This window comes from Antechinus flavipes, chromosome 3, assembly GCF_016432865.1.
Source record: "Antechinus flavipes isolate AdamAnt ecotype Samford, QLD, Australia chromosome 3, AdamAnt_v2, whole genome shotgun sequence".
Classification (NCBI taxonomy): Eukaryota; Metazoa; Chordata; class Mammalia; order Dasyuromorphia; family Dasyuridae; genus Antechinus; species Antechinus flavipes.
The window spans coordinates 120,449,707-120,468,394 of record NC_067400.1 but is presented as its reverse complement, the minus strand read 5'-3'; the positions used below and the strand labels follow the sequence as shown (position 1 = coordinate 120,468,394).

Below are 18,688 nucleotides of genomic sequence, written 5' to 3'. Positions count from 1 at the left end.
AAAATTAAATTTAATTAAATGTTTAAAATTAAAAGATTTAAAAACAGCACCTATTTTCAGACATTTTAAAAAGGTAAATAAAATGTAGTTTATAATACAGAGAGAATGAATATATTTGGAGGAGGAATGATGATAGAGGAGGCACTGGTACAGACAACTTCTCATAAAAAATATCCTTCTATAAATAAAGACCTGAATGTGCTCAGCACCTAACATTGAGAGAAGTGCTTGGTCATATTAGCTATATGACTCCAGGTGAACCACTTAGCCTTAGCACACCTCAGGCAAATCCTAAGGGTAATATTATGGTACATTAAAAACAACAAATATGAGACATAAATGCAAAAGTAGAAGGACCCATACAAAGCCATAAAAAGGGAAATCAGTAAAAAGCAGATTCACATGAACAATGATTATAATTATGTAAGAAAAGGTAGAAAAAAGAAAGCAAGACCAAAGAAGGTAGAACTCTGACCAGACCTAAAAAAAGGATGCAAAACAAAAACATTTTTCTTTACCTGCTTGTCATTTCAGTTGAGGATAAAGAGTTTGTTTCATTTTTCTTGTTTGTCATTTTTTTCTATTAAGTTTACAATAAAATACAATTTTAAATTTAAGATAGCAGCCCAGCAGGAAACAGCAATGCCTTGTTATTCACTGGATGTTCCAATCAGCTAGGCCTTCCCAGGCATGAATAAGATTGCATGGATTAGAATGCAATCTAAACACCTGTATTTTTTCCAGAGGGAGGACAAAAAACCTAATCAGGAACTATTTACTCAGTACCTGTAAACTTCTTGATTTTTATGTTTTTTTTTTTTTTTACTACTTGATAACTAAATACAAATATATTTGGTATCCTTTATAATCCTGCCCATTTTATGTTAAAAATATTCAGAAAAGGGATCACAGGCTTTACCTGGTAGCCAAAGGAATCCAGGAATACAAAAAAAAAAAAAAAAAGGTTAAGGATCCTGCTGTAATAAAATATTATGAATTATCATCAGTAAGCCATAATATATAAACGATATAAACTTAAAGCATTGTTCAAAATAACAAGCTAGGCATATTCTAGTGCCTACCCACAATAAAATGCAATTATAATTAATAGAACTTTGGCTTTTCATATACTGTAGTAAGAATACCTTTTAAATTCTGGTTATTCTTATTTAGGCTATTAAAAACCTCTGACTTATCTATGCCCAGTGATAACCTTCAATATTTTTTTTCTGAATAGATTTGCACAAAGCTATTTACAAGTTATTTACCCTTTAGACTGTCAGCCCCCTGAGGAAAGAGGATATATTTGCCTTTCTTGGTAACCTCACCCATATTTCTTGGCATACAGTAAGCTCTTAAGTTCTTGTTGACTGAATGACTGCATACTCTGACAATGCCTTTCATTCTACCAACTAGACCCCACTCCTATTTTCAAAGTGACTCTTTTTAATCAAAAAAATTTTTAAGGACCTGCTTGAAACTTCCTCTAGAGAAGTGCTCATCTCTCTACTTAGCACTTCAGCTTAAGAGAGAATTCCATTCTCTTCACAGTCTCAAAAGTGCTTCTCTCCTGCATCTGATTTTGTATTTCCCTTCCCATCAAAGCTCAGCTCAAGCACCAACTATTACATAAAATTTTTTCTTATTCCTACTCTACCCTACTCCCAACTTCAAGGGCCTAATTTCCTTATTTCTGTACATACTTTTTTTTTTTTTAGTATATACTTTTAAAAGTATGTGTCCTTTCCTCAAATAGAATTTAAGCTCCTTGAGGGTAAGGGCTATTTCATTTTCATCTTTGTATACCCAGAGACTACTATGTTGCCTAGGACATAATAGGCATTTAATATACTTATTAATTGATTCTCCATAAGAAGGTAAAAGACAACATCTGTGAAATGAAAAAATCTATATGCATTGAGCCTAAAAAGGTAGCTAAAAGTCTAACTATAATATCTTTAAAAGTCAATCAGATCCTAAAGTCAGCTAGGATTCACTGGAGTTGCTTGATTAGGAAAATAATACAATCAGCCTGTGCTTTAGAAATAATGTTTTGGCAGCTGTGAAGGATGGATTATAGAGAAGAAAGGCTGGGACAAAAGGATTCCAAAATGCTACCGATGCTTCCAATGACGTTCAAAATATTTTGGGGATTCTGCTTGAATTGTCCTCAAAGAATGCGGCACATTTTTAATCATCCCTAGTGGTAATGTATATTTATCCTGTTTGGGATAAATATTCAGTCATTCACAAAAATCAGTAAAGATAGTCAAGTTCAGCGGTAACATTTTGAAAGGAAATTAAGCCCCCCAAAGTATAATCATAATAGTTTTGAGGTCATTTTTCTGTCTTATAAGTTAAATCTGAAAAAATATATATCAGAATGAATTCCAAATGTATTTTGAGCAATGGAACCACTGGAGCATCATTTTAATAATGTAAACATTTTGAAAAATAGTAATTTTTAAAGTATGTTTCAGTGATATCTACGTGTCTCATTACTTTACAGGCATAGTGTATCTCTCATTTCCATCTAAAATTAAAACTTGGATTTTGTTTACAGCTTACTTTGCAATGAATCTTTGAAAACAGCATAAAAACCTCTTTGGACTACTTTCAGTCAGCCTTCCTCCTCACCTCCATCACATCTTTAAAAGGATTCCTCCCCCTTTGAATATGATTAAATATATTCGAAAAGAATAGTTAAGCAGAAAAATACTGTAGTTTGCAGAAGGCAACCCAATGAACTAATACTTACTAGAATTAAACATTCATAATTTATTATCACAAAAGGCATTTCAAATAAATGACAACAACATTAGGATGAAATCCGAGGACATGGCTTTCTATAGACATCTGTTCCATATACCTTAATAACCACTTACTATAGTATCACTATGTTCTGTGAGATTATACAACATTAAAGTATCTACAAAATGAGGTGACAATAAAAACACAGACTATTTCCTAGAGTCCTTGTCCACATCTCTGGTGACTGGGCTTGAATACATTCCTCTCATACCTGGGTGGCAACTTCAAATAATTAAATGTTCCTAAGTTTGGGTGTGCTAGAGTTCAATTTACTGCTAACTTATTATAGGATCACAGGATTTAGAATTGAAATGGACCTCAAAGATCATTTAGTCCAAGCCCTTCTTATACAGATGAGGAAACAGACTCAGATCTATGTCTCTTGCTTCCAAACCTTTTAACTAGCAGAACTGGGATAGTGAAGGATGTTGAAATCATGCCATGTAAAAATAAGTGGATAAAAATGGTTATTTAGTCTGGAGAAGACCTGGTAGCAAAAAGAAGGAGGCACATGATAACTCTAAAAATACTTGAAGAGAATTATCATGAAGAAGAAGGATTAGACCGACTCTGTTTGGCTCTAGACAGAAGAACCAGGAACATTGGTGGAAGTTGAAATGAGACCAATTTAAGATTGATGTCAAGGGAAAACTCTCAGCAATTAGAGCTATCCATAATACCTAGGAAGTAATTGGTTTCATTCCACACATCTTCAAGCAAAGTTATATGACCACTTAACATGCATGCTGCAATGGTAATTCTATTTTCACATATGGAGTGAAGTGGATAGGACTTCCAATGATAAAATTGTGTGCTTCTAATTCTGTTAGCTAATAATAAAAGTTAGCATTTATAAAGTAAACATTTAAAAAGTACTTTATTATTTATTACATCAGTTTATCCTCACTATAACCCTATGAGGCAGGTTGCCATTGTTATCCCTATTTTATATTTGAAGAAATTGATTAATGATAAATGATTAGATCACACAGCTAAATTTCTGAGGCAGGATTTGAGCTCAACTTCCTGACTCCAGATCCAAGACTCCATCTATTGTGTTACATACTTATTTCATCTATACCACCATGCCACATCCTTTCTTTTCTGACTTTCTTTTTTCATCCTTTCTGACTCTCATCAACTAAAGTCATAATGCACAAGCCATATTTATTATTAGTACTCCCATAAAACATAGCATCTTTAAGCAGCACAAAATAGCTATTGCACAAGGCTCACTCATTCCAGGGCACTGTGGCTGGGGCTGGCATATGGCTGTATTTTGGCTCCCAAAAATAGAGGAGCAGTGTTACACACAGTAGAGGTTCACTAAGCATTTGTTTAAAATAAATAGAGAATGCATCAAAAAAATTTTTATTTAGAATTATCTCATGATGACCATATAGAATCTTCTTTTTTCCATTATTTTATTTATTTGTTTGTTTGTTTGTTTTTGCTGAAAAAATTGGGGTTAAGTGTCTTGCCCAGGGTCATAAAATTAAGAACTGTTAAGTGTCTGAGGCTAGATTTGAACTCACATCCTCCTGACTTCAGGACTGATGGTATATCCACTGCGCCATCTAGCTGCCCCTATGTAGAATCCTCAAGAAAAAATTATGTTGCTCTTGGTTATAATACAGTTTTCTAAATTGCATTATTTAGTGTTGTAGATTTACATGGCCGATGTATGTTTTCCTGCACCACTATAATTAGTAGAAAGTTTTCTTATACCATACAGAAATATATATCTCTTTGCAACTATGACTCATTGCTCCTAGGTCTGTCCTAAATCAAGAAAGACAACTTGATTCCTTTTTTTTTTTTTTTAAGGGACTGTTCTTCAAATGCCTAAAGTTATCATGTCTTTCCAGAGATTTCTCTTCTCAATCCTCATATAGCATAGTCACACTGTCTCACCACCCTGCTAAACCTCTTTTGGAGGCTTTCCGGCCCAGTAATGCCCTTCCCAAAATGTGATCCCCAGAACTAAACATACTACTTAAGATGTGGTCTGACCAAGACAGAGTATAATGGGGCTAACAACTCCCTAGTACTGGACACTAGGCCTGTAGATGCAGCCAAAGTTCACATTTGCTTTTCTGGCTGCAACTTTGCATTACTGATTCACATTTGGTTTAGGAACCGCTAAAACCCACAGATTTTTTTTTTTCAGTTATCTAGCCATTATCCTCCCATTCTTGAGTTCAAAACTCAGTGCCACAAGCTTTTTCCTAGTTTCCTTCTACTAAAATTCATTTGATTCATCACATTATATTCAATCTACCAAAATCTTGTGAGATGCTCACTATCAGCCAATGTGAATCTCCCTACAAATTGACAGATTTTTATTAAGGACTATATAGAGACTTGTCCTATCAAATTGCTATTAGGGTGCCTATGGATCCAAGAAACACCAATCTATTCCTTCTTCCAAGGGACAAATGGATTTGGTAAATTCACTTTAAGGCCCTAAATTAAATTTTCTGGCAAATACTTTGCTGAAATCTATCTAAAAATATGTGTCTCTGTGTATGTATGTGTGTATACACACACAAACACACAGAGAACATATTAATCTATAAGTCTAGAACATATTAATCTATAAGGCTAGCCTGTCAAGAAAGAAAATAAGGCAGTCTGTACTCTTTTCTTCCTAAGCCTACTTGTGGCTAATAGCACACATTGGTAAGAAAGGTGGCTAGAGTTCAAGTTACAGTCTGGGGCCCCAGAATAAAATGACATAAGGAAAAAAAAATAATGCTTTTTAATAATTAAATACAAACAGTTCACATACTTACTCACACAACAGGACACCATTTTCTAGAGATGCTCGAAAATCCTTGTTTTCAAAGTTTTTCTCAGTAACTGCCTAAAAGAAAGATTTCAGTATTTATTTTATTTGGGGCTGGCAACAAGTTGGATAAAAATATCTCAGAACTGAATATCAAACTGCATAATTTACATCTAATATTGTACTTGGAAAGTTTTTCACTAAGTACTTTCCCAGGAGGATAAATTAATTTCTCTTCTTTATGCCTCAAGAAGAGGTTAACTATTTCAGCATAAGCAACTATACCTAGAAGGGGGAAAAATTACCATTCTGCAGCATAATCTTTTATTAAATATATAAAGTGATCTGTTAAGTAGATATTAGGAAATAGAGTAGCAAGTTAAGAGTAGATAGAAGGTGGAATCTATAGTCATTGTGACTTTGGACAAGCCATCTAACTTCTGTTTACCTCAGAATCTTCCTATGTAAAATTGAGGTAATATTAGCTATATAACTTTCTCTTCATGTAAAAATCAAATGAGACAATAATTATCAAGCACTTATCACAGTGCCCAGCACATAGAAGATGCTATGAATATTTATTATTATCTAAAAATTATATGTATATTACCAAGATTCCAAGGGCAATGAATATTCTATGTCATGAATAACATTCTAGTTCTTAAAATAAAAAACAAACAAAAAAAAAAAAACAGAAAAGGGAAGTATTTCACTCACAATAGTAATAACCATTATAAGTTATATTAGAAGATTCAATGTTATATTGAAAGGCTATAGCTTATAAGTCTCCAATCAATGCAATAATACTCCTTCTGCTTTTCCATGGATTTTACTTATCTATCTCCTCAAAATAAATGGTCTATAAACACTGAATGATTAAACTATGATCATTTTATTTAGTTATCAGGAAGAATTAAGAATTATTTTCCCATTCCTCTAAAACAGGGGATAAAGGTGAGACAAAGGGTGCTGTTTAGGTAACAATAAGGCTAAGCAATGCTTCCTTACATAGTTTGAAGCCCAGGAAGTGACTTACCTAGGATTCCTCCTAGCAAATCTCTAGGATTGCTATTATGTTCTTTAGGATGACTAAAGGCAAACAGGTTACTTGAGTGACTTACACTGGCTTCGGTCTTTTCCCAGAGAACTCCCAATGGTGGTATGGAATTGGACTTAATTGTTATATGTAATTATCTAAACTATACCTTTTAGATTCATTCCTTCCTCTTTATTTCCACTACCACCTTAATGTAGACTGGCATTATCATCTATCTGGAAAAATGGAACAGACCCCCAATATCTGTTTCTGCCTCTCCTATCACTATTTCCCACTCCTAAATTCTATCCTCTATACTACTGTCAAACTACTCTTCATTATAGAGATCTGACTGTCTCTTCTCTCAAAAATATTGCCTATCAAATAAAATTCACAACCTCCTCCATAATCTGATACAAATCTGCCTTTCCTCATAGTATGAATTCCAGTTCAAGCAGGATTAGTAGAACCTAGGATTTATCACCTCTATCTTTTCCTCTGTGCATTCCCTGTTTCTTGAATGTTCTCTAGATTAATCTTCAGCCACTCGATTCTATCACTCCTTCAAAGTCCAAAACAATTGCCACCAAGCTCATGAAAATCTCAAAGTCCAAATGACCATCAATGTGCCAATGTGGAGTTATAGAAGTGAGGAAGGGAAGATTATGGAAAATGACAGAGAATGGGAATCCCAGACAGAGTGATGTCAAAATCTCACCTAGACCGAGTAAGCATAAAATTACCAATATACCCCAAGGAAAATTAGAGAACAAAGACTTCCAGCTTGAATCTAGAGGTCACATTGAACCAGAGGATGTAGGGGGTATTTACAAATAACTAGATGTTCTGCAAGTAAAACACATTACACATAAAGAAATCAAGGAGAAGGCTGAGGCCCAATACATTAAGATACATACGAGATACTGAAATCAAAACTGAATGGAAAGAATACATGTAAAATACATCTAAGCAATGACAGTCTTGATGTGTACTTTTGGAATTTTAATATGGCTATAAATGACCTAGAAATTATTCTAATAAAAATCTGCAGAGTATCAACAAAACAGAGCCCATCACTCTAAGGCAGTTATAAAAAAAGATTAATACAATAATGAAGTCAAAAAAGGAGGGCGGGGAGTTAAAAAAATTCTTGGAACACATGATCAACAGGTCAAAAACGTATAAAAATATTTTTAAAATAAATTGGAATCATGTCACTAGCCAATAATAAAGGTTGATAACAGGTTTGTGTCATTGGATTTATCAAATATAAGCAAAAGTAGCTTACAGTCAGAGAAAGCCCAAGAAATAATTAAATTCCCTTTTTGAAGAGATAGTCACATGAACTCAATTGTTACAGAGGAATTTACAAGAGCAATTCAAGAGCAGGGCACTGCCACCAGAAAGTACAGAAGGGTTATCCTTCAGAAAACAAGACTTAGTGATGAACATAGATTATGCAATGAAATGGTAGTGAATTTGCAGTACACTGCAGGCTATAAAAATTTGGCACCTATCAAATACTAGCAAGATATAACCTGATGATTAGACTTAAATCTTATGAATTTACTGACTTTCATGGCCTGACAAATCCCCATTCTATCAATACAAACATGAAAATACCTGGAAACTCAGCCAGCAAACTACTAGAACTGGATCATTATCACAGATCAGGCTTTTGCTCCTAATCCCTAGACATAACATTGATTCAGAAAAATTTACCATCATTTTAATAGACATCATCACCTACTAATCTACATACTGCTAATCTATAAACTGCATAGGACAAAAAGCTTTTAAATTATAGAGACCTTGAAAGGAGATCAAAATCACATGGGAACAGGATGCGATACATATCATCTCTATTCTCTTACCTGTCTGTAACAGGAGTTATAAAGATAACCTATAAAAGGTGAGCTTATATTCTAATACTTTTCTTCAAATGCAAAAACCAGTTACTTTATCCACTTTTAGCAGGATATAACTTGTCCCAGGATGCTTACTTTCAGAACCTCATTGAAAAAGATGAGAATAAGATACCCCTCATAAAGTCCCCCAATTTCAGGAAATCATTATGATATTAGATTTAGTACGGACTCTATAGTCACTCAGAACTTCTGCACTTAAGTCACCTGCCTAAGCTTCTCCCAGCAGCAGAGATCACAGGTGTGTGTGTGTGTGTGTGTGTGTGTGTGTGTGTGTGTGTGTGTATACACACACATACAGACACACACATATCACTATGCCTGTCCAACACTCTTATTAAGGGAAGAGTTATTTTTAAAACTATGTATTTTCAAAGTAAAACCTAAAATGGCCTCAATATAGATTTAGTAATATATGTAAAGTATTTTGCAAATCTTATAGCCCTACTTATATATGAGCAATTACTAATATTGCTATTATCTTCTATAACTAGAGAACTACATAATGAAAATATTCTTTTCATGATCCTAAAACACTTCTGATGTGAACACTATCTTATTCCCAGGAATTGCTAAAATGAGCCCATCTTATTCCCATAATCAATCAGATCAGATCAGTTTTCCAAGATTATCTTGTTAACACAGAATAATGTGAAAACAGAAATCTTAAATTAGCTTATCTGAGCTCCATCGTTCATCCATCCCCTCTCCAACCTCTAATACCAAGGTTTTCTTGATTAGTATATCTTTAGATGAGTTTGGGACCCAGTCAAGTCACACCTGACTCCTTCTTGATCCCTCCCTGGCCTCTCCCCAACTCTTCCCACTCTCCTCTTATACCCTAGATCCTGACACCCCTTCCTGAAATTTTAAAAAGTCATTTTCCCCCAAATGCATGTTGCTTAATCAATATGACTCTGCCTTGTTAAGTAATATTTGTTTAAATCTGTGAGTTATATCACATAAGTGGCAAACCTTTGTCATCTGTGATAGATGTCTGTAATGTAATTTTTTTGCATCACAAACCATTACTCTATTATACTATTTTCATATTTTTATAATATTCTTATAAAATTATGCTCTTCCAATAAAATATATAAAAGTATACTTCATATTTTGTTCCATATTATCACTTCACTTCTGCATTATAAAATTAAAACATAAGCATACATTTAATGCTAAGAATATTGTATTATATTCCAACTCATTAAAATTGGTAATTCATGAGTAAATAATATAAATTTAATCTATTAAGAATCTATTATTAATCTAATTATAGTCAAGATCTTATTGATCAGTTCTGAATAAATGAACAGTTACTAGGTTAAATGATTAAGGCAATGGTGATAACCAGTTAGAATCCCCCCAAAAAAGATAAGAAAATAACACATTTAAGATCTAAAACAATGATGATAGGAGTGAAAAAATCTGTTAATACCATAGAACTAAACATCATCTATAAGTAATAACTCCCTCGATTAGATCAAACAGAAATCAATGATTTAATCCCAGACAGTATAAAATATTAGAATAAAATGAAAAGCTTAAAAAAGTAGAAACTGTAACAATTTCATAATTATTGGGCCATGATTTTCTCTAAAAGTCTGAAAATTATATTTCAGGGGAAAAAAAGAAATGAAAAATGCCCAGATCTACCAGAATCAGTAAAGACTGAAAGAATTCTGAAATTTCAAACTCTGAAACCCTGAAAGAAATTTCAAAAGGATAAGTGCTAGGAACTGCCAAAAATCCAGAGTTTCTACCTAAAGAAAAATACTTTAAGCATCCAAAAAGAATCCATTCAAAAATCAAGTATCAAGAGTCAGGATTGCACAAGACCTGGAAGTTTCTACTAAAAGTCTTAGACGATCTAATACAATCTTCCAAAAATCAGCAGTTTTTAACCAAGCCTTATAACCAAGAATCCAAAAAAACAGAATATAATTACTGGGAGGAGGGGGGGGGGGGGGGGGGGCGCGAGGCGGGGCAGGAAAGGGGGAAGGGGGAGAGGAGGAATTATAGAAGGAAGAGAGGGAATAAAGAACTTTCAAACATTTTTTGTAAAAAGACCAGAACTAAGTAAGAACTTTTATATTGAAAAACAAGAATCAAGAGAAATCTGTAAAGTCAAATGTACTTGAACAATTGGAAAGAGATAAATGATGATGCTAATATTCTAACAGATGTAAAACAAACATGCATCCTTTAATAACTTTAAAGAGCATCGAGGAAATTAAATAAGAAGAATGCAGGAATTAAATTTTAAAGGTCTAAAAAGAAGAAAAGAGACAATAAAAGGAATGTGCTAATTTAAAGAGGAAGAAATAAGAGGATACAATTTATTATTTTTCATAATTGAAGTGCATGAAAAATACATACAAAGATAAAGGAAAGAATGTCGGGGTGGAAAGATCAACAGGGAGAGGCAAACAGGAGGGGAAAAAAAGAACAAGGAAAAATTAAGTAAGGAAAAAAATAGTTGTAAGCAAAACAAACTTTCTGATTCTAAAAGGGGGAATTAAGAGAAATTAGACTTTAAGAAGATGCTCACAGAAGGAAAATGGATGGACAAAACTCAAATATGAGCATATAGAATATTAGTGTACTACAAGAAAAACAAAAAAGATATTTGTAGGTATTGGTTTGTATGAACTGATGATGAAGAGAGTAGACCCTGAAGAATAATTTATGCAAGGACAACATTGTAAAGAAAAACTTTTGAAAAGCTCAAGAACTCTGATCAATGCAACAACATATAAAGGACATGTGAAGCATATCTTTTGACAAGAGAGGTAATCAAGAGACATACATTTTGGGACATGGCTACTATGTGAACTTCTGTTTATTTATTAAAAGGATTTTTTTTCCTCAGTTCTCTAACTGGAAGAGAAGATGGGGAAGGAGATAAGATAAGGGTCCCTGAAACTTTTTAAAAGCATAGAAGAAAACAAATTGTTTAAATGAAAGCCTAGGCAAGCAGGATAATTTTTAAAACTAGTATATGAAATTTACTACATAGGTTTTTTTTTCAAGTATTATTAAATGGAGATTCATAGTTTCCTGCAAACCTTTTGGTACTTTACTTTATATTTTGTTAGTATTGTGTTTAAATTCAAATTTTAAAAAAAATCTACTTATCTCTTTGCTCCAAATGGTGGAGACATGTGATATGCTATTTTAAGATTGTAGTAAGTGTTCTACTATTATTATGTAGAATGACCAGAGGGAAACTTGTATCCAAACAGACTTATACGTCTGCCAAAAAGGACAACCTTTAATCAAGGAAAAAATTAGGCTATGACATCATGGAAGGAGTATCTTCTATATCCAAGCACTTAAACTGGATATATTCTTGTCAGTTCCAAATTATAGCTGGAGAAGTAGTTTATGAGTAATTCATAAAAATACACCAAAGCTATAACTTACATATAAAAAGAATCACCCATCTTTTCAGTGGTTTTAAACACTGTGAGAGAGTTGTTAAAGTATTAGAAGCACAAACATATATACAGTCATTTCAACTTAAATATGACTCAAATAGTCTTTCAATTGTTGGGAACCTTACTCATTAGCAAGTTATTCAAGGTGTGATGTATTTATGTAATGAGGCGAAGTGATTCATAGTAATTAAACATTAAAAACTTCCCCTTAAAGGTAAAGGTTTAAATACATATATACTTATATATGTATGTGTGTGTGTGTGTGTGTGTGTGTGTGTGTGTGTGTGTGTGTATCACAGTGACAAAACATTGGCACCTTGCCTTCTCAAATATCAAGATTTTTCTCTCATCTTTTCACATTTTTATTGTGCCAGTTCAACAAAATTTTCTTTGTCCCTCCTCCTTCTAGCTCCTCCATTAATACATTAAACAGTTTAAGAGAAAGTGAGAGACCCTAATTTAGGCTCCACTTCTAACTAAACAATTCTCTCACAAGTCATTTTATTACTCAGCCCCCCCCATACATAAAAAAGAAATAATCAAAACTTCTTTCTCCCTACCTCCCTGAAGAAAAATATTGTGTGAAAATACTTAGAATAAGCCCAAATTAGTACCAATGTATTATATTTCATTAAATTTCTTAGAAGGCAGTTTGTTCAAAAGGATCTCTCTCTGGTGGTAATAGTAGGAGTAGTGATAGAAGCTGGGAAATTCAAGTTTCACAAACTAAGCTACAACCAGTCTACTAAAGCAAATCAAGGGTGGAGCTATGAGTTCAGCTATTCTGTTCTAAGCAAACACTACCACCAAACCTGTCTTACCACCTCCACTTTCCAGAGAATCACTGGCTGGCTGAAAAGCAAGCAAATAGCAGGTCTTTCTTTGGGGGAAAATCTATTTTCAGTTACTACTAGAACTCTAACAAATGGTGAAAGAAAAATTACAATCCAAATCAGGAGAAAAAGAAGATAAAGGCCTCCAAGTTTTTGTTTGCTTTTCTGATGGAAGTCTTGGTGTTCCTTTCAGTCTGGTCCAAGCTCCATTTAAGAACCTGTTAGGACATATTGCTCAACAGCATGAAGAGCAAGCCCAAACCATAAGGAGCTTTCCCTAAACTCCCTAGCCCCAACCCTGACTTAAGAATTTACCACATAATCTACCAGACTTAAATCCCAAGCATGCTAAGAGCTCCTCAGAGACCACTTCACACTAAATGGGTGGGAAAATCAACAAAGCTACTCAGGAGACTAAAACAACAACCAATTCCTTTCATTTTCAGAGTTTGTTTTCAACTCTTTTCCTAATGTTTGTGACAACAATGGGTTTAAACTCCAAAAGCATTTTTTTTAAACTTTTTTAAATTTTATTTTTAATTGATGGAATAAAACAAGCATTTCCATAACATAGTACAAAAAAAAAAGAAAAAAGATTGCACATGACCTGTAACTCTACTTTGCACAGCTTACTATTCTTTTCAAATATAAAATAAAATTATCATGTAAATTTCTTTTTTTTTCTTTTTTCCCACTCTTACTCCCTCCTACCAAAGAGATGGTTATCATTAGACAAGAACAGGTGTACATACATCTGCATGCATTTACGCATATATGTAAAATTATTCTAGACATATTGCTACTTACCAGTTCTTTCTCTGGAAAGCATTCTTTATCATACATTGTTTCACTTTACAATATAAGTCATCAAAATTTAGCTTATCAAAAGGGAAATACACTTATCTTCCAACCTACTTTAACTGGGAATCATATATGATTACAAACTGGGAATTCTACATGATTCCAAACTGGGTGGCCTGCTGTGCTTGCCTTATGGTAAGTAGAACGAGTAGTTAGTTTTCTAATACAAACCAAATTATTTCAATATGTCAAAATGCATACATGTTACTCTTAGCTCCTTATTAATAGGTGTCATCAACAAGAGGTTTTTACATGATAAACCAACAAGGAAGACATTTTAGGCAGCCTTTATATGCACCAGAAAACAGCATTCATCCTACAAGGATCACAAAATTTGAGAATTGGAATGCAGTTAAGTGGCCTGTAGTCCAAGGTGACACAGGGCCACACATTATGTGGTCCCAGTACTCCAAAGTGCAGCCTGAACCAGATTAAAATGTAATTAGGAAATAGTAAACAAAAGAAATAAAAACACAATAAAAACATAATATTTCATTTTTTAAAAACTAATTCAATATTCAGCCCCCAGAAACCTTTGTGTACCAATTAGTAGCCTCTATTTCTATTTGAGTTTGACACCAAGCTTGTCTAATCCAGCCATATACAAAAAGAATACCCACACAATAACATAGCCAGTCTCTGCTTAAAGACCTCCAAGGAGAGGGAATTCACCATATCCCAAGGCATTTTTTTTTTACTTTTAAGCAGCTCTAATTGCTGGAGTTTTTCTGCCATCAAGCCTAAATTAAGTTCTTTGTAATTCCCACCCAGTATTCCTTGTTTTGTCCTCTGGGTTCAAATATTAAAAAAAAAAAAAAAAAAAAAAAAACCTTCACAAAACAGCCCTTCAAATGCTTTAGAGACCAAATGTGGAGCTAAGCACCCACCCTTCTCTTAGTATCTCTACTCTTATACCTCTACTTCCTTTATCTGCTTTTTATGGGGCTTCCTTTCCCATTTGGGAACCTAATATTCCTTAATGCTTGTGGGAATGTATCTGACACTTTTTTTACTTTTCTTACTATAAGGTTATGGACTTTAAGATGTTTTACCAGATGTTTACATTTTTAAAACGGACCATAAAAGAAAAGCTAAAAATTAACAAAAAGGAAATCATTCCAAATGGTACAATTTCAGCTATCAGATATCATATGTTTTGAAAAAAGAAGAGGACCTGTGCCTTTCAACTAATATGACTTATATTTGTGAGTTAAGGAGGCCCCTGACACATCTTTTATGTATATAATGGAATCATTATGGGTTTTTGATTTTTACTTCAAATACTTTCAGAAACAGGTTTAGATTACTTTGGTTTTATTTTGTTTTGTTTTGTTTTTTAAGGGAAAAAAAGGTTGTGAGTTGATGATAATTAGCCAAAAACTTTGATTTTCTTATAAAGTATTTATAATCTAAACCAATACTTAAATTTTATAAATTTCAAATATGACTCTATAAAAGCATGGAAATTTCCACTAAAAACCCTAGCCTTGTTTTGAAATAAGTGGTCAGAATGGCATGTTAAGCTAAGCATCTTTTCAAAATGTGGTTCAACCACTGAATTATAGCGGACTGCTTGGTTAACTAATGCTGTATATTCAGTAACAAATGTTAACAAAACATTGCTCTAACAATATGACAATAGTTCTGGATAAACATCAAGCCATATCATGTTTCTTACTATTTAAGACCATACCTAAGTTACTTTTACCAGTACTAGCCTTACTGACCCTAATCTCAATCAACAAGAGTTTATTAAGATGCTACTATGTGCCAGGCAATGAGCTGAATAATTTGGACACAAAGACAGGAACAGAACCAACATGCCCTCAAGTAGCTTATATCAGATGGGGAAAAGAACACAGTCGCAATAAGCACACACACATACATACATTATACACATATACATATATGTAATCGTCAAAATCAATATAAAATAATTGAAAGGAGTATACTAGCATTGGGGGGAAGAGAACTTGTTCAACTTGAAAGGAGCCTAGGGACTGTAAGAATTGGGACATAGAAAAAGTACATTCCAGGAATGGAGGTCAGCCTGAGCACTGAAATAAAAGATAATTGTTTTAAATGAAAACCACACAGTAGTCATTAGTTGACATTTCCCCCCTGAAAGCTAAAAAACTAAAAAATAAAATAAAACAGAATTGCTTATAAGTATACAAAAAGCACGGATTTAAATTACTTTCCTTTCTTTCTCTTAGAAGGCCTACCTTTTCCAAGGAGAATCAAACAAACTGTGAAATAGATAGACAAAAAGTTAATAATAGCAGAGGGCTAAAATAGCCATAAAATAATTAATTTTCAATTTTTTTTTCGAGGACTGAATACTTATCTTAAAATATACTGATTGGGAACTCCAGCAACAGTAAACTATGCTACATAGCAAAGCTTAGCAAATGGAAAAATGAAGTAAAAATCTCTAAGTTGAAATCTAAGGGAGGGAGGGAATGGCCCATTTCTCCATAACTTCGCCAATATTTGACTCCATCTCCAATTCCTATTTTTGTCAAACCACAACTACTGACAGGTGAAATACAGAATGCAACAAAGGAATAAGTCGCTCCAGGGCTGGCAATGGATTGCTTGCCAAGTTTCAGCAAGAAGCAAAACCAAACTAATTCCTGAAACTTATTAGAAGCCAGCTAAGCTCATCTATGATGACATCAACCTAAACATTTATCTATTTAAAGTTATATGTCTATCTAGTTCTCAGTTCATGAATGGATGACATGCCAAAGGTTTATTTCTGCTTTGATTGACTATTAAATACAGTAGATGGGTTGCCTGAGCCAACCCACAAAACCTATTTAACTGAAACTATACACTAAATCAAAAATATAGCCATAATAACAGTGTTTCAATGGAAACAGTCTTTGAGAATATTAACATTTAGGGTATAACTATCATGACTTTCACACCACTGGCCCAAACTACTCTTCTCTTCACCTTCACCAACCGCTTAAGAAAGAGAAAATCCCTTAACTACAAACTATGAGTATCATGTTCCTATGTCTTCAAGTTACAGAAGGGTAGAAAAGAAGAAATATGGCTCCACAAAATTTTAAAATAAGGAATTTCTTGGGGAAGGGAGGGGCAGAGGAAAGTCTTCTATTTGCCATCTCCGATTTCCTTTTTGACACACTTCCTTCCTGCCAGAATAATAATAATAATTCTTTTTCTTCTTCCTTCTTCTTTCTTCTATTATTCTTCTTGTTCTTCTGTTTCTTCTTTTTTTCTTTTTCTTTATTCTTTTTCTTTTCTTTTCTTTTCTTTTTATTTTATTTTATTTTTTTTTTTTTTGGTCCTTGGTAGTAAAGAATTACAGTTGCATAATTTCTCATCAATTCAATTCAATAAACATTTGTTTTTGACTACTAGGTCCTAGGCACCCCATGTAGGCACTGGGATTAAAAAAAAGATATAGTAGAAAAAGTTGTTTCTGCTCAAAAAATTTACAATTTAGTAGCATGATGATACACAAATGCAAATAGCTATTACTTTAAAAATTATTAAGTACATAGAAGAAGTCAAGCAAAGTGGCCTGGGAGAATAAATAATAACAGAAAGAAAGCCTATCAGTCAAGCGCTCATGGAAAGGACAGAACTTGAACTGGACCTTAAAGAAAGAAGTAAATTTCAATAGATAAAGTTGTAAAGGAATTTATTCTAGATTAGAAGGAGATAGAAGAAGAAAAGAAAGTGTGGCAAAACTAAAGGAAGAAAGAATGTGTGAAGAGAAGCTTTTTAATTAGAGGATGAACAGTAGGCTGATAATGTAGCAAGTCTAGTCACTGAGTTTCTTAAAGGTTTCTAATGCTACTCAGAGAAAGGAAAGGTAAGGAATGAAGAAATGATTCTTTCCTACATTTATGACAGAACAGATCACTTTCTAACTTTGTAGCTATCATCTGTTTTTTGTTTTTGTTTTTTTTTTTTTAATAACTTTTTATTGATAGAACCCATGCCAGGGTAATTTTTTATAGCATTATCCCTTGCACTCACTTCTGTTCCGATTTTTCCCCTCCCTCCCTCCACCCCCTCTCCCAGATGGCAAGCAGTCCTTTACATGTTGAATAGGTTACAGTATATCCTAGATACAATATATGTGTGCAGAACCGAACAGTTTTCTTGTTGCACAGGGAGAATTGGATTCAGAAGGTATAAATAACACGGGAAGAAAAACAGAAATGCAAGCAGTTTATATTCATTTCCCAGTGTTCTTTCTTTGGGTGTAGCTGCTTCTGTCCATCCTTGATCAATTGAAACTGAATTAGCTCTCTTTATCGAAGAGATCCACTTCCATCAGAATACATCCTCAAACAATATCATTGTTGAGGTATATAATGATCTCCTGGTTCTGCTCATTTCACTTAGCATCAGTTCATGTAAGTTTCGCCAGTCCTCTCTGTCTTCATCCTGCTGGTCATTCCTTACAGAACAATAATATTCCATAACGTTCATATACCACAATTTACTCAACCATTCTCCAATTGATGGGCATCTACTCATTTTCCAGCTTCTAGCCACTACAAACAGGGATGCCACAAACATTTTGGCACATACAGGTCCCTTTCCTTTCTTTAGTATCTCTTTGGGGTATAAGCCCAGTAGAAACACTGCTGGATCAAAGGATATGCACAGTTTGATAACTTTTTGAGCATAGTTCCAAATTGCTCTCCAGAATGGCTGGATGTGTTCACAATTCCACCAACAATGTATCAGTGTCCCTGTTTTCCCACATCCCCTCCAACATTCCACATTATCTTTCCCTGTCACTTTAGCCAATCTGACAGGTGTGTAGTGGTATCTCAGAGTTGCTATCATCTGTTAACAGAAAGTATACGTGCTTTAATTTTAATGATATGGAACTAACATTTTCCATTCTATTTGTCTTAAGTTTTACATCTATGTTGATTACAGATACTGTGTATATTGTTGTTTTGCTTCTTTTTTTTTTTTGATATCACATCACTTTATCT

General features: G+C 33.6%; 1 long non-coding RNA gene across 1 annotated transcript in view; it reads right to left on the bottom strand.

The window, feature by feature from the left end:
• The window catches only part of LOC127553320 (uncharacterized), a 99,405-nt gene that overhangs the window by 10,889 nt on the left and 69,828 nt on the right, over nt 1-18,688 (bottom strand). Inside the window, exon 2 of the long non-coding RNA XR_007951724.1 lies at nt 5,607-5,677. This is a non-coding gene — a long non-coding RNA (uncharacterized LOC127553320). The remainder of the gene's footprint in view (nt 1-5,606; nt 5,678-18,688) is intronic.